This window comes from Aristolochia californica, unplaced genomic scaffold (genome assembly GCF_029961685.1).
Source record: "Aristolochia californica isolate CCGP_79_NKW_82.1479 unplaced genomic scaffold, dmAriCali1.0.hap1 SCAF_4, whole genome shotgun sequence".
Taxonomy (NCBI): domain Eukaryota; kingdom Viridiplantae; phylum Streptophyta; class Magnoliopsida; order Piperales; family Aristolochiaceae; genus Aristolochia; species Aristolochia californica.
In genome coordinates, this window is record NW_027182103.1 from 10,585,086 (window position 1) to 10,598,646 (window position 13,561).

Sequence of the window (13,561 nt, forward strand, 5' to 3'; positions counted from 1 at the left end):
AGCTGAAAATTCAAACAGGAAATTTTTTTGGTGATGCAATTTTCCTTGAAAGAAATGACTTTATACAACAACAATGCCCTGTTAACACAAATTTTTCAGAAAGGTTTGAAAAATATACTTCCAAGCATTAGAAATGTCTCATGTTTCCCAAAAACAGTTTCGAAGCTGAAAATTCAAACAAGGAAAATTTTGTGGTTAGTCAATTTTCCCAAAAACAAATGACTTTATACAACTAGAATACTATGTTAATGTAGATTTTTCGGAAAGGTTGGAAAAATATTTATAGTAAAAATACGTCTCCGACATCATTAGTGTCTGATGTTCCTAGAAGCACTTTTGAATCCAAAAATTCAAACCAGGAAAATTTGTGGTTAGGGAATTTTCCTGAAATAAATGACTTTACATAACTATAATCTCATGATAATGCAGATTTTTAGGAAAGGTTGAAAAAATATTTCTAGTGAAAATATGTTTCCAGGCACACTATGTGTCTCATGTTTCCCTAAAACCATTTTGAAGCTAAAAATTCAAACCAGGAAAAAATTTTTGTTAGGCAATTTTCCCTAAAACAAATTACTGTATACAACTAGAATGCCATGTTGATGAAGATATTTAGGAAAATTTCGAAATATATTTCTAGTTAAAATACGTCTTCAACATCATTAGTGTCTGATGTTACCTAGAAACAGTTTTAAATATGAAAGTTCAAACCAGGAAAATTTTGTGGTTAGGCAATTTTCCTTGAAACAAATGACTTTATACAACTAGAATGCCATGTTAATTAAGATTTTTAGAAAAGGATGGAAAAATATTTCTAGGAAAAATACGTTTCCAGACATCATTAGTGTTATATGTTTCTCAGGAATAAGTTTTGAAGTTGAAAATTCAAACATGGAAAATTTTGTTGTTAGGCAATTTTTGCTGAAACAAATGATTTTATACAACTAGAAGGCCATGTTAATGCATATGTTTAGGAAATTTTGGAAAAATAATTCTAGGAAAAATAAGTCTCCAACATCGTTAGTGTCAAATGTTTCCTCGAAACAGTTTTTAAAATGAAAATTCAAACCAGGAAATTTTTGTGGTGTGGTAATTTTCCTTGAAACAAATGACTTTATTCAACTAGAATACCATGTTAATTCAGATTTTTTAGAAAGGTTGGAAAGATATTTCTAGTAAAAATACATCTCCGACATCATTAATGATTGTTGTTTCCTAGAAATAGTTTTGAAACGATAATTCAAACCCAAAAAACATTGTGTGGTTAGGTAATTTTCCTTGAAATAAATGACTTTATACAACTAGAAAGCCATGTTAATTCCACTTTATTGGAAAGGTTAGAAAAACTTTTCTAATATAAATACGTCTTCGACATCATTAGTGTCTGATGTTTCTTGCAAATAGTTTTGAAACTGAAAATTCAAACGAGGAAAATTTTGTGGTCTGACAATTGGCCTTGAAACGAATGACTTTATACAACTAGAATGCCATATTAAGTCAGATTTTTAGGTAAGGTTTGAAATATATTTCTTGTTAAAATATGTTTGGAGGCACCGTAAGTGTCTCATGTTTCCCTAAAATAATTTTGAAGCAGAAAATTCTAAAAAGAAAATTTTTTGGTTAGGCAATTTTCCTTAATGAAATGACTTTATACAACTAGAATGCCATGTTAATGCAGATTTTTTTTGGAAAGGTTGGAAAAATATGTTTCCAAGCACCAAAAATGTCTCATGTTTCCCAAAAATAGTTTCGAAGCTGAAAATTCAAAACAGAAATTTTTTGTGGTTATGCCATTTTCCTTGAAACAAATTAAATTATACAACTAGAATGCCATGTTATTGAAGATTTTTCAGAAAGGTTGGAAAATATTTCTAGTAAAAATACGTGTCCGACATCATTAGTGTCTGATGTTTCGTGGAAATAGTTTTGAAACTGAAAATTAAAACTAGGAAAACTTAGATGTTAGGCAATTTTCCCTGAAACAAATGACTTTATACAACTAGAATGCCATGTTAATTCAGATTTTTCCTAAAGGTTTGAAAAATATTTCTAGTAAAAATACATCTCCGGGATGATTAGTGTCTGATGTTTGCTGGAAATAGTTTCGAAACTAAAAATTCAAACCAGGAAAATTGTGGTTAAGCAATTTTTTTGAAAGCAAATGACTTTATACAACTAGAATGCTATGTTAATTCAGATTTTTTGGAAAGGTTCGAAAAGTATTTTTGGTTAAAATATGTTTCCAGGCACCATAAGTGTCTCATGTTTCCCAAAACTATTTCGAAGTTGAAAATTCAAACCAGGAAAATTTTGTGGTAGTCAATTTTCCCTTAAACAAATGACTTTATACAACTAGAATGCCATGTTATTGCAGATTTTTCGAAAAGGTTGGAAAATATTTCTAGTAAAATTACGTCTCCGCATCATTAGTTTCTGATGTTTCTAGGAAACAGTTTTGAAACAAAAAATTTTAACTAGGAAAATTTTGTGGTTTGGCAATTTTCCCTAAAACAAATGATGTTATACAACTAAAATGCCATGTTAATGCAGATTTTTAGGAAAGGTTGGAAAAATATTTCAAGTAATAATACGTCTCCGACATCATTAGTGTCTGATGTTTCTTGGAAACAGTTTTGAAACTGAAAATTCAAACCAGAAAAGTTTTGTGGTTAGGCAATTTTCCTTGAAACAAATGACTTTATACAACTAGAATGCCATGTTATGTTGAGCACCTAGCCAATACTACCCAAAAGACTGGCATGTTGGGAGCGGAAGGCATAGGTACTTAGCCCAGGACCACAATAGTACATCCATCGCCATGAGCTGATGCCCACGGCGGCTCAAGACTAAGCAACGATCATTCGGGTGGTGTCTACGGCCTGCGTCGTAACGTGGGGATATCTGGCAGTAGCGCAGCATGACCCACATCCAAGGGGAATCGAACTCACGACATAACACCTGCTCTGATACCAAGTTGTTACAGTCCCTCGTCATGGATCTTGTAACACGTCATGGGACTTGAGACTCCAGCACTTAGGGTTGAAGTACTACTCTCGTCAAGGGTTATAGGTGAACCCTTCTCTTTGAACAGTGCTCGACCAAGAGGAAAGCTCCCTCTTTGATGATGCCAACGAGTTGTGGTGAAGGGTAGGATACCCTAACAGCTATGCTGGACTCGCTAGAGGAGGACTTCTCTTTTGTTGATCACGACAAAGAGGGTTTGTGGCCCTCTTGGTTGCTGCTTGTGATAGGGCTGACAAGCTTCTATCTTGACTAACTTTGGGGACAAGTATGCTAGGATCTTACCTCCTTCTTGTTGTTGCGACAATCTTCCAAGTTGCACCAAGGCTGCACGTGAGATAAGGGTTAGAATCCTCACTTTTCTGCGCAGTAAGGAGGGTTTGATCCCTCTCTAGCTGTTGTTGATGAGAAGGGGGATGGACCCTCTCTTTGGACTCGGAAAAGGGACAGGAACTTCCCTTCCCTTCCTCGATGTGAACAAGTGAAGAACAATTCAGGAATCATGAAAAGATGTGATGAAAATATGTGATAATTTTAAATTTGGAAAAATATTTCTAGTAAAAATACGTCTTTGAAGTGATTAGTGTCTGTGGTTTCAAGGAAACAGTTTTGAAACTGAAAATTCAAACCAGGAAAATTTTGTGGTAAGGCTATTTTTCCTTAAACAAATGACTTTATACAACTAGAATGCCATGTTAATGTAGATTTTTTATAAAGGTTAGAAACAATTTCTAGAAAAATACCTCTCCTGCATCATTATTGTCTGATGTTTTCTTGAAACTATTTTGAAACTAAAAATTCAAACCAAGAAAATTTAATGGTTAGGCAGTTTTCCCTGAAACAAATGACTTCATACAACTAGAATACCATGTTAATGTAGATTTTTAGGAAAGGTTGGAAAAATATTTTTCTTAAAAAGATGTTTCAAGGCACCTTAAGTGTCTCATGTTTATCTAAAACTGTTTTGAAGTTGAAACTTCAAACCAGGAAAATTTTTTGGTTCGACAATTTTCCCTAAAAGAAATTACTTTTTAAAACTAGAATGCCATGTTAATGCAGATTTTTAGGAAAGGTTGGAAAAATATTTCTAGTAAAAATATGTTTCTAGGCACTAAAAATTTCTCATGTTTCCCAAAAACATCTTCGATACAGAAAATCAAACCTGGAAAATTTTGTGATTAGGCAATTTTCCTTGAAATAAATAACTTTGTACAACTAGAATGCCAAGTTAATTCAGATTTATAGGAAAGGTTTGAAAGCGTCTCCAACATCATTAGTGTTTGATGTTTCTTGGAAACAGTTTTAAAACTAAATATTCAAGCCAGGAATACTTTGTGGTATGAATATTTTCCCCTAAACAAATTACTTTATACAACTAGAATGCCATGTTAATTCAGATTTTTTGGAAAGGTTGGAAAAATATTCCTAGTAAAAATACGTCTTCAGCATCATTAGTGTTTGAAGTTTGTTGAAAACAGTTTTGAAACTAAAAATTCAAACCAGGAAAATTTTGAAGTTAGGCAATTTTCCCTTACACAAATGACTTTATACAATTGGATTGCCATTTTAATGAATATTTTTAGGAAAGGTTGGAAAAAATATTTCTTTTAAAAATTTGTTTCCAGGACCCAGAAATGTCTCATGTTACCCTAAAATAGTTTCGAAGTAGAAAATTGAATCCATGAAAATTTTGTGATTAGGCAATTTTACTTAAAAAATTACTTTATACAACTAGAATGCCATGTTAATGCAGATTTTTCAGAATGGTTGGGAAAATATTTCTAGTAAAAATATGTCTCTGGCATCATTAGTGTCTAATGTTTCATGGAAACAGTTCTGAAAATGAAAATTCAGACGAGGAAAATTTTGTGGTTAAGCTATTTTCCCTTAAACAAATGACTTTCTACCACTAGAATGCCATCTTAATTAAGATTTTTTCGAAAGTGTGGAAAAATATTACTTGTAAAAGTACGTCTTCTGCATCATTAAAATCTAATGCTTCCTAGAAATAGTTTTGAAACTGAAAATTCAAACGAGGAAAATTTTGTGGCTAGGTAATTTTCCCTGCAACAAATGACTTTATACAACTAGAATGCTATGTTAATATATTTTTAGGAAAGGTTGGACAAATATTTCTAGTAAAAATAAGTTTCCAGGCACCAGACATGTCTAATGTTTCCCTAAAACAGTTTTGAAGCTGAAAATTTGAACATGGAAAATTTTGTGGTTAGGCAATTTTACCTGAAACAAATCTTTATAATACTAGAATGCCATGTTAATGCAGATTTTTTAGTAAAACTACGTCTTTGGAGTCATTAGTGTTTGATGTTTCCTGGAAACAATTTTGAAGCTGAAAATTCAAACCAAGAAAATTTTGTGGTTAGGCTAGTTTTCCTGAAACAAATGACTTTATACAACTAGAATGCCATGTTAATGCAGATTTTTTTGGAGAGGTTGGAAAAATAATTCTAGTAAAAATATGTCTCCGGTATCATTAGTGTCTGATGTTTGCAGGAAACTATTTTGAAACTAAAAATTTAAACCAGGAAAATTTTGTTGTTAGGCAATTTTCTCTAAAACAAATGACTTTATACAACTAGAATGCCATGTTAATACAAATTTTTTGGAAACGTTGGAAAAATATTTCTTGTAAAAAAACGTCTTCGGCATCTTTAGTGTCTGATGTTTCTTGGAAACAGTTTTGAAACTGAAAAGTTCAAGCAAGGAAAATTTTGTGGTTAGGCAATTTTCCCTAAAAAAAATGACTTTATACAACTAAAATGCCATGCTAACACATATTTTTAGGAAAGGTTGGAAAAATATTTCTTGAAAAAATATGTTTCTAGGCTCCAAAAAGGCTCATGTTTCGCTAAAACATTTTCGAAGTTGAAATTTCAAACTAGGAAAATTTTAATGTTTGGCAATTTTTCTTGTAACAAATGACTTTATACAAATTGAATGCCACGTTAATGCAGCTTTTTCGAAAAGATTAGAAAAATATTTCTTGTAAAAATACATCTCCAACATCATTAGTGTCTGATGTCTCCTGTAAACAGTTTTGAAAATGAAAATTCAAACCAGGAAAATTTTGTTGTAAGGCAACTTTCCCAAAAAAAAATGACTTTATACAACTAGAATGCCATGTTAATTTAGATTTTTTTGGAAAGGTTGGAAAACTTTTCTATTAAAAATATGTCTTCGTATCATTATTGTCTTATGTTTCCTGGAAATAGTTTTGAAACTGAAAATTCAAACCTGGAAAATTTTGTGGTTTGGCAATTTTCCCTGAAACAAATGACTTTATACAACAAGAATGCCATGTTAATACATATTTTTAGGAAAGGTTGCAAAAATATTTCTAGTAAAATTATGTCTCCAGGCACTAGAAATGTCTCAAGTTTCCTTAAAACAGTTTTGAAACTAAAAATTCAAACTAGGAAAATTTTGTGGTTAGGCAATTTTTCCTGAAACAAATGACTGTTTACATCTAGAATGCCATGTTAATTCAGTTTTATTAAAGGTTGGAAATATATTTCTAATAAAAATACATCTTCGACATCATTAGAGTATGATGTTTCCTAGAATCAGTCTGATTTTGTTGTTAGGCAATTTTTCTTGAAACAAATGACTTTATACACCTAATACCATGTTAATTCAGATTTTTAGGTAATGTTAAAAAAATATTTATAGTAAAAATACGTTTCCAGGCATCATTAATGTCATATGTTTCTCAGGAAACAATTTTGAAGTTGAAAATTCAAACAGGGAAAATTTTGTGGTTAGACATATTTTGAGGAAACAAATGACTTTATACAACTAGAAAGCCATGTTAATTCAGATTTTTAGGAAATGTTGGAAAAAATCTTTCAAGTAAAAATACCTTTCTGGGATCATTAGGATTTGATGTTTCCAATAAATAGTTTCGAAGCAAAAAAAGTTTCCCTGAAATAGATGACTTTATACTGCTAGAATGCCATGTTAATTCATATTTTTTTGGAAAGGATGGAAAAATAGTTCTAGTAAAAATACGTCTCTGGCATCATTAGTGTCTAATGTTACCTGGAAACAATTTTTAAACTAAAAATTCAGACAAGGAAAATTTTGTGGTTAGGCAATTTTCCCTTAAACAAATGACTTTATACATCTAGAATGCCTTGTTAATGCATATTTTTTGGAAAGGTTGGAAAAATATTTCTAGTAATAATATGTCTTCGGGATCATTTGTGTCTGTTGTTTCCTAGAAACAGTTTTGAAACAAAAACTTCGAAACGTGGAAAATTTTGTGGTTAGGCAATTTTCCCTGAAACAAATGAACTTGTACAAGTAGAATGCCTTGTTAATGCAGATTTTTAGGAAAGGTTGGAAAATATTTCTAGTGAAAACATGTTTCCTATCAAACTAAGTGTCTCGTGTTTCCCTTAAACAATTTTGAAGCCGAAAAATCAAACCAGAAAAATTTTGAGGTTTGGCAATTTTCCCTGAAACAAATGACTTCATAAAACTAGAATGCCATGATGATGCAGATATTAAGGAAAGGTTGGAAAAATATTTCTAGTAAAAATACATGTTCTACATCATTAGTGTCTGATGTTTCTTTGAAACAGTTTTGTATCTGAAAATTCAAACAAGGAAAATTTTGTGGTTAGGCAATTTTCCTAGAATCAAATGACTTTATACAACTAGAATGCCATGTTAATTCAGAGGTGTTCGAAAGGTTTGAAAAATATTTTTAGTAAAAATACGATTACATGGTCATTATCGTCATATGTTTCTCAGAAAAAAGTTTTGAAGCTGAAAATTCAAATAGGGAAAATTTTGTGGTTAAGCAATTTTTACTGAAACTAATAATTTTATACAACTAGAAGGCCTTGTTAATGCTGATTTTTATGAAAGGTTGGAAATATAATTCTTGGAAAAATACGTCTCTAGCATCATTAGTATCTGATGTTTCAAAGAAACAGTTTTGAAACTGAAAATTCAAACCAGGAAAATTTTGTGGTTTGGCTATTTTCCTTGAAACAAATGACTTTATACAACTAGAAGGCCAAGTTAATGCAGATTTTTAGGACATGTTGGAAAATATTTCTAGTAAAAATATGTTTACAGGCACCATAAGTGTTTCATGTTTCCCTAAAACATTTTTGAAGCAGAAAATTCAAACAAGGAAAATATTTTGGTTAGGCAATTTTCCCTAAAAGAAATGACTTTATGTAACTAGAATGCTATATTAATGCAGATTTTTAGGAAAGGTTGGAAAAATATTTCTAGTAAAAATATGTTTCTTGGTACCAGAAATGTCTCATGTTTCCCTAAAATCGTTATGAACCTGAAAATTCAAGCAAGGAAAATTTTGTGGTTAGGCAATTTTCCCTGAAACAAATGACTTTATACAGATAGAATGCCATGTTGATGCAGATATTTAGGAAAGGTTCAACAAAAATTCTAGTAAAAATACATCTTCGACATCATTAGTGTTTGATGTTTCCTAGAAACAGGTTTGAATTAGAATATTCAAACAAAGAAAATTTTGTGGTTGGGCAATTATCCTTAAAACAAATGACTTTATACAACAAGAATGCCTTGTTAGTTCTGATTTTTTGGAAAGGTTAGAAAAATATTTCTAATAAAAATACGTCTTTGGCATCATTAGTATCTGATGTTTAATGGAAACAGTTTTGAAACTGAAAAATTCAAACCAGGAAAATTTGCTGGTTAGGCAAATTTCCAAGAAACAAATGACTTTATACAACTAGAATGTCATGTTAATTCAGATTTTTAGGTATGTTTTGAAAATTATTTCTAGTTAAAATACCTTTCCAGGCACCATAAGTGTCTCATGTTTCCATAAAACAGTTTTGAAGTTGAAAATTCAAACCAGGAAATTTTTTTGGTTAGACAATTTTCCTTGAAAGAAATGATTTTCTCCAACTAGAATGCCATGTTAATGCAGATATTTCGGAAAGGTTGGAAAAATATTTCTTTTAAAAGTATGTTTCTAGGCTCCAGAAATTTCTCATGTTTCCCTAAAACAGTTTCGAAGCTGAAAATTCAAACTAGGAAAATTTTGTGGTTCCGCAATTTTCCTTGAAACAAATGACTTTAAACAACTAGAATATCATGTTAATGGTTATTTTTTTGAAAAATTGGAAAAATATTTCTAGTGATAATACGTCCCCAGAATCATTAGTATTTGATGTTCCCTGGAAACTATTTTGAAGCTAAAAATTCAAACTAGGACAATTTTGTGGTTAGGCCATTTTGCCTGAAACAATTGAGTTTATACAACTAGAATGCCATGTTGATTCAGATATTTAGGAAAGGTTGAAAAATATTTCTAGTAAAAATACTTCTTCGGCATCATTTGTGTCTGATGATTCCTAGAAAGAGTTTTCAATCTAAAAATTCAAACCAGGAAAATTTTGTGGTTAGGCAATTTTCTCTGAAACAAATGACTTTATACAACTAGAATGCCATGTTAATTCAGATTTTTTGGAAGGTTTGGAAATATATTTCTAGTAAAATACGTCTTCGGCATTATTAGTGTCTAATATTTCCTAGAAACAATTTTGAAACAGAAAATTCAAGCCAGGAAATTTTTTTGTTAGGCCATTTTCATTTAAACAAATGAATTTATACATCTAGAATGCTATGTTAATGCATTTTTTTAGGAAAGGTTGAAAAATATTTCTAGCAAAAAAATGTCTTCGGGATCATTAGTGTATGATGTTTCCTAAAAAAAAAAATGAAATAGAAAATCCAAACGAGGAAAATTTTGTGGTTAGCAAATTTTCTCTGAAACAAATGACTTTATACAACTAGAATTACATGTTAATGAAGATTTTTTGGAAAGGTGGGAAATATATTTATATTTAAAATACATCTTTGGCATAATTAGTGTCTAATGTTTCTTGGAATCAGATTTGAAACTGAAAATTCAAACCCTGAAAAATTTGTGGTTAGGCTATTTTCCCTCAATCAAATGACTTTATACTTCTAGAATGCCATGTTAATTCATATTTTTTGGAAAGGTTGGAAAAATATATCTAGTAAAAATACGTCTTTAGCATCATATGTATTTGATGTTTCTTGAAATCAGTTTTCAAACTGAAAATTCAAACAAAGAAATTTTTGTGATTAGGCAATTTTCCTTGAAAGAAATTACATTATACAACGACAGTGCCATGTTAATATATTTCTAATAATTTTTTATTCCAGGCACCAAAAATGTCCATGATTCTCTAAAACAGTTGCGAACCAGAAAATTCAAACCAGGAAAATTTTGTGGTTAAGCAATTTTCCCTAAAACAAATGACTTTATAAACCTAGAATGCCATGTTAATGCAGATTTTTTGGAAAGGTTGGAAAAATATCTCTAGTAAAAATTCATCTCCGGCATTATTAGAGTTTCATGTTTTCTGGAAACAGAATTGAAAAAAAAAAATTAAAACCAGGAAATTTTTTGGTTAGGCAATTTTCCCGACCAAATGACTTCATACAACTAGAATGCCATGCTGATTCAGATTTTTTTGAAAGGTTGGAAAATAGTTTTAGTAAAAATACGTCTTCAGCATCTTTAGTGTTTGATATTTTTTTGAAACAGTTTTGAAATTGAAAATTTAAACCAAGAAAATTTTTTGGTTAGGCAATTTTCCCTGAAACAAATTACTTTACACAACTAGAATGCCATGTTAATGCATAATTTTAGGAAAGGTTGGAAAAATATTTCTCCCTAAAACAATTTCAAAGCAGAAAATTCAAAACCAGAAATTTTTTTGTTTAGGCAATTTTCCCTGAAATAAATAACTTTATACAACTAGAATGCCATGTTAATGCAGATTTTTTTAAAAGATGGGAAACATATTTGTAGTTAAAATACATCTCTGGCATCATTTGTGTCTAACGTTTCTTGGAAAGAAATTTGAAATTGAAAATTCGAACCTTGAAAATTTCGTGGTTAGGAAATTTTCCTTGAAATAAATGACTTTATACAACTAGAATGTCAGGTTAATTCGGATTTTTAGGAAAGATTGGAAAAATAGTTATAGTAAATATACATCTTTGGCATCATTAGTATCTGATGTGTCTTGGAAACATATTTGAAACTGAAAATTCAAATTAGGAAATTTTTGTGGTTAGGCAATTTTCCTTGAAACAAATGACTTTATACAACTAGAATATCATGTTAATGCAGATTTTTAAGAATGGTTGGAAAAATATTTCTTGTAAAAATATGTTTCCAGGCACCAAAAATGTCTCATGTTTCCCTAAAATAGTTTCGTAGCAGAAAATTCAAACATGGAAACTTTTGTGGTTAGGCAATTTTCCCTTAAACAAATGACTTTATACAACTAGAATGCCTTGTAAATGCAGATTTTTCGGAAAGTTGGAAAAATATTTCTAGAAAAAATACGTCTCTGGCATCATTAGTTTATGATGTTTGCTTAACACATTTTTGAAATAAAAATTCAAACATGGAAAATTTCCTGAAACAAATAACTTTATATTACTAGAATGCCATGATATTTCCGATTTTTTTGAGAGGTTGGAAAAATATTTCTATTAAAAATAGGTCTTCGACATGATTACTGTCTAATGTTTCCTGGAAACAGTTATAAACTTGAAATTCAAACCAGGAAAATTTTGTGGCTAGTCATTTTTCCCTAAAACAAATGATTTTATACAACTAGAATGCCATGTCAATGCATATTTTTAGGAAAGGTTGGAAACATATTTCTAGTAAAAATATGCTTCCAGGCACCAGAAATGTCTCATGTTTCCCAAAAAAAGTTTCAAAGTTGAAAATTCATACCAGGAAAATATTGTTGTAGGCAATTTTCCCTGAAACAAATGATTCTATACATCTACAATGCCAATGGAATTCAGATTTTTTGAAAGGTTGGAAAAATATTTCTATTAGAAATACGTCTTCGACATCATTACCTTCTAATGTTTCTTGGAAACAGTTACAAACAAAAAATTCAAACAAGGAAATTTGTGATTAGGGAATTTTTCCTGAAAAAAATGACTTGATACAACTAAAATGACATGTTAATGCAGTTTTTTAGGAAAGGTTAGAAAAATATTTTTTCTAAAAATATGTTTCTAGGCACCATTATTGCCTCATGTTTCCCTAAAGCAATGTTGAAGCTGAAAATTCAAACTAGGGAAATTTTTTGGTTAGGCAATTTTCACTGAAAGAAATGATTTTATACAACTAGAATGCCATGTTCATGCAGATTTTTAGGAAATGATGGAAAAATATTTATAGTAAAAATTTGTTTGCAAGCACGAGAAATGTCTCATGCTTCCCTTAAACAGTTTCAAAGGTGAAAATTCAAACCAGAAATATTTTGTGGTTTGGCAATTTTCCATGAAAGAAATGACTTTAAACAATAGAACGCCATGTTAATGCAGATTTTTTGGAAATGAGGTAAAAATATTTCTAGTAAAAATACATCTCTGGCATCATTTGTGTCTAATGTTTCTTGGAAACAGTTTTGAAACTGAAAATTCAAACCCTGAAAATTTTGTGGTTAGGGAATTTTCCCTGAAACAAATGACTTTATTCAACTAGAATGGCATGTTAATTCAGATTTTTTGGAAAGGTTGGAAATACATTTCTAGTAAAAATACTCCTTCAACATCATTAGTGTCTAATATTTCCTGGAAACAGTTTTGAAACTGAAAATTCTAACCAGGAAAATTTTGTGGTTAGGCAATTTCCCCTAAAACAAATGACATTATACAATGAGAATGCCACGTTAATGCAGATTTTTATGAAAGGTTGGAAAGATATTTTGGCTAAAAATATGTTTCCAGGCACTAGAATTGTCTCATATTTCCCTCAAACATTTTCAAAGCTGAAAATTCAAACCAGGAAAATTTTGTGGTCAAGCAAATTTCACTGAAACAAATTATTTTAGAAAACTATAATGCCATGTTAATGCATATTTTTCAAAAAGGCTGGAAAAATATTTCTAGTAAAAATCGTCTCCGGCATCATTAGTGTCTGATGTTTCCTAGGAACAGTTTTGAAACATAAAATTCAAATCAAGAAAATTTTGTGGTTAGGCAATTTTTCCTGAAACAAATGACTTTATACAACTACAATGCCATGTTAATTCTGATTTTTTTGGAGAGGTTGGAAAAATATTTCTAGTAAAAATATGTCTTCGGCATCATTAGTGTCTGATGTTTGTTGGAAACAGATTTGAAACTAGAAATTCAAACCAGGAAAATTGTGTGGTTAGGCAATTTTTCTAGAAACAAATGACTTTATACAACCAAAATGCCATGTTAATTCATATTTTTTTGGAAAGGTTGAAAATATATTTCTAGTAAAAATATGTCTTCGGCATCATTAGTGTCTAATATTTCCTTGAAACAGTTTTGAAACTGAAAATTCAACGCAAGAAATTTTTGTGGTTAGGAAATTTTCCTTTGAAGCAAATGACTTTATACATCCAGAATAGTTTTTTTATTTTGTTTAAAATAATATTTTAATGTTCCGCATGTTTGTAATATTTTTTATTCGTACAGT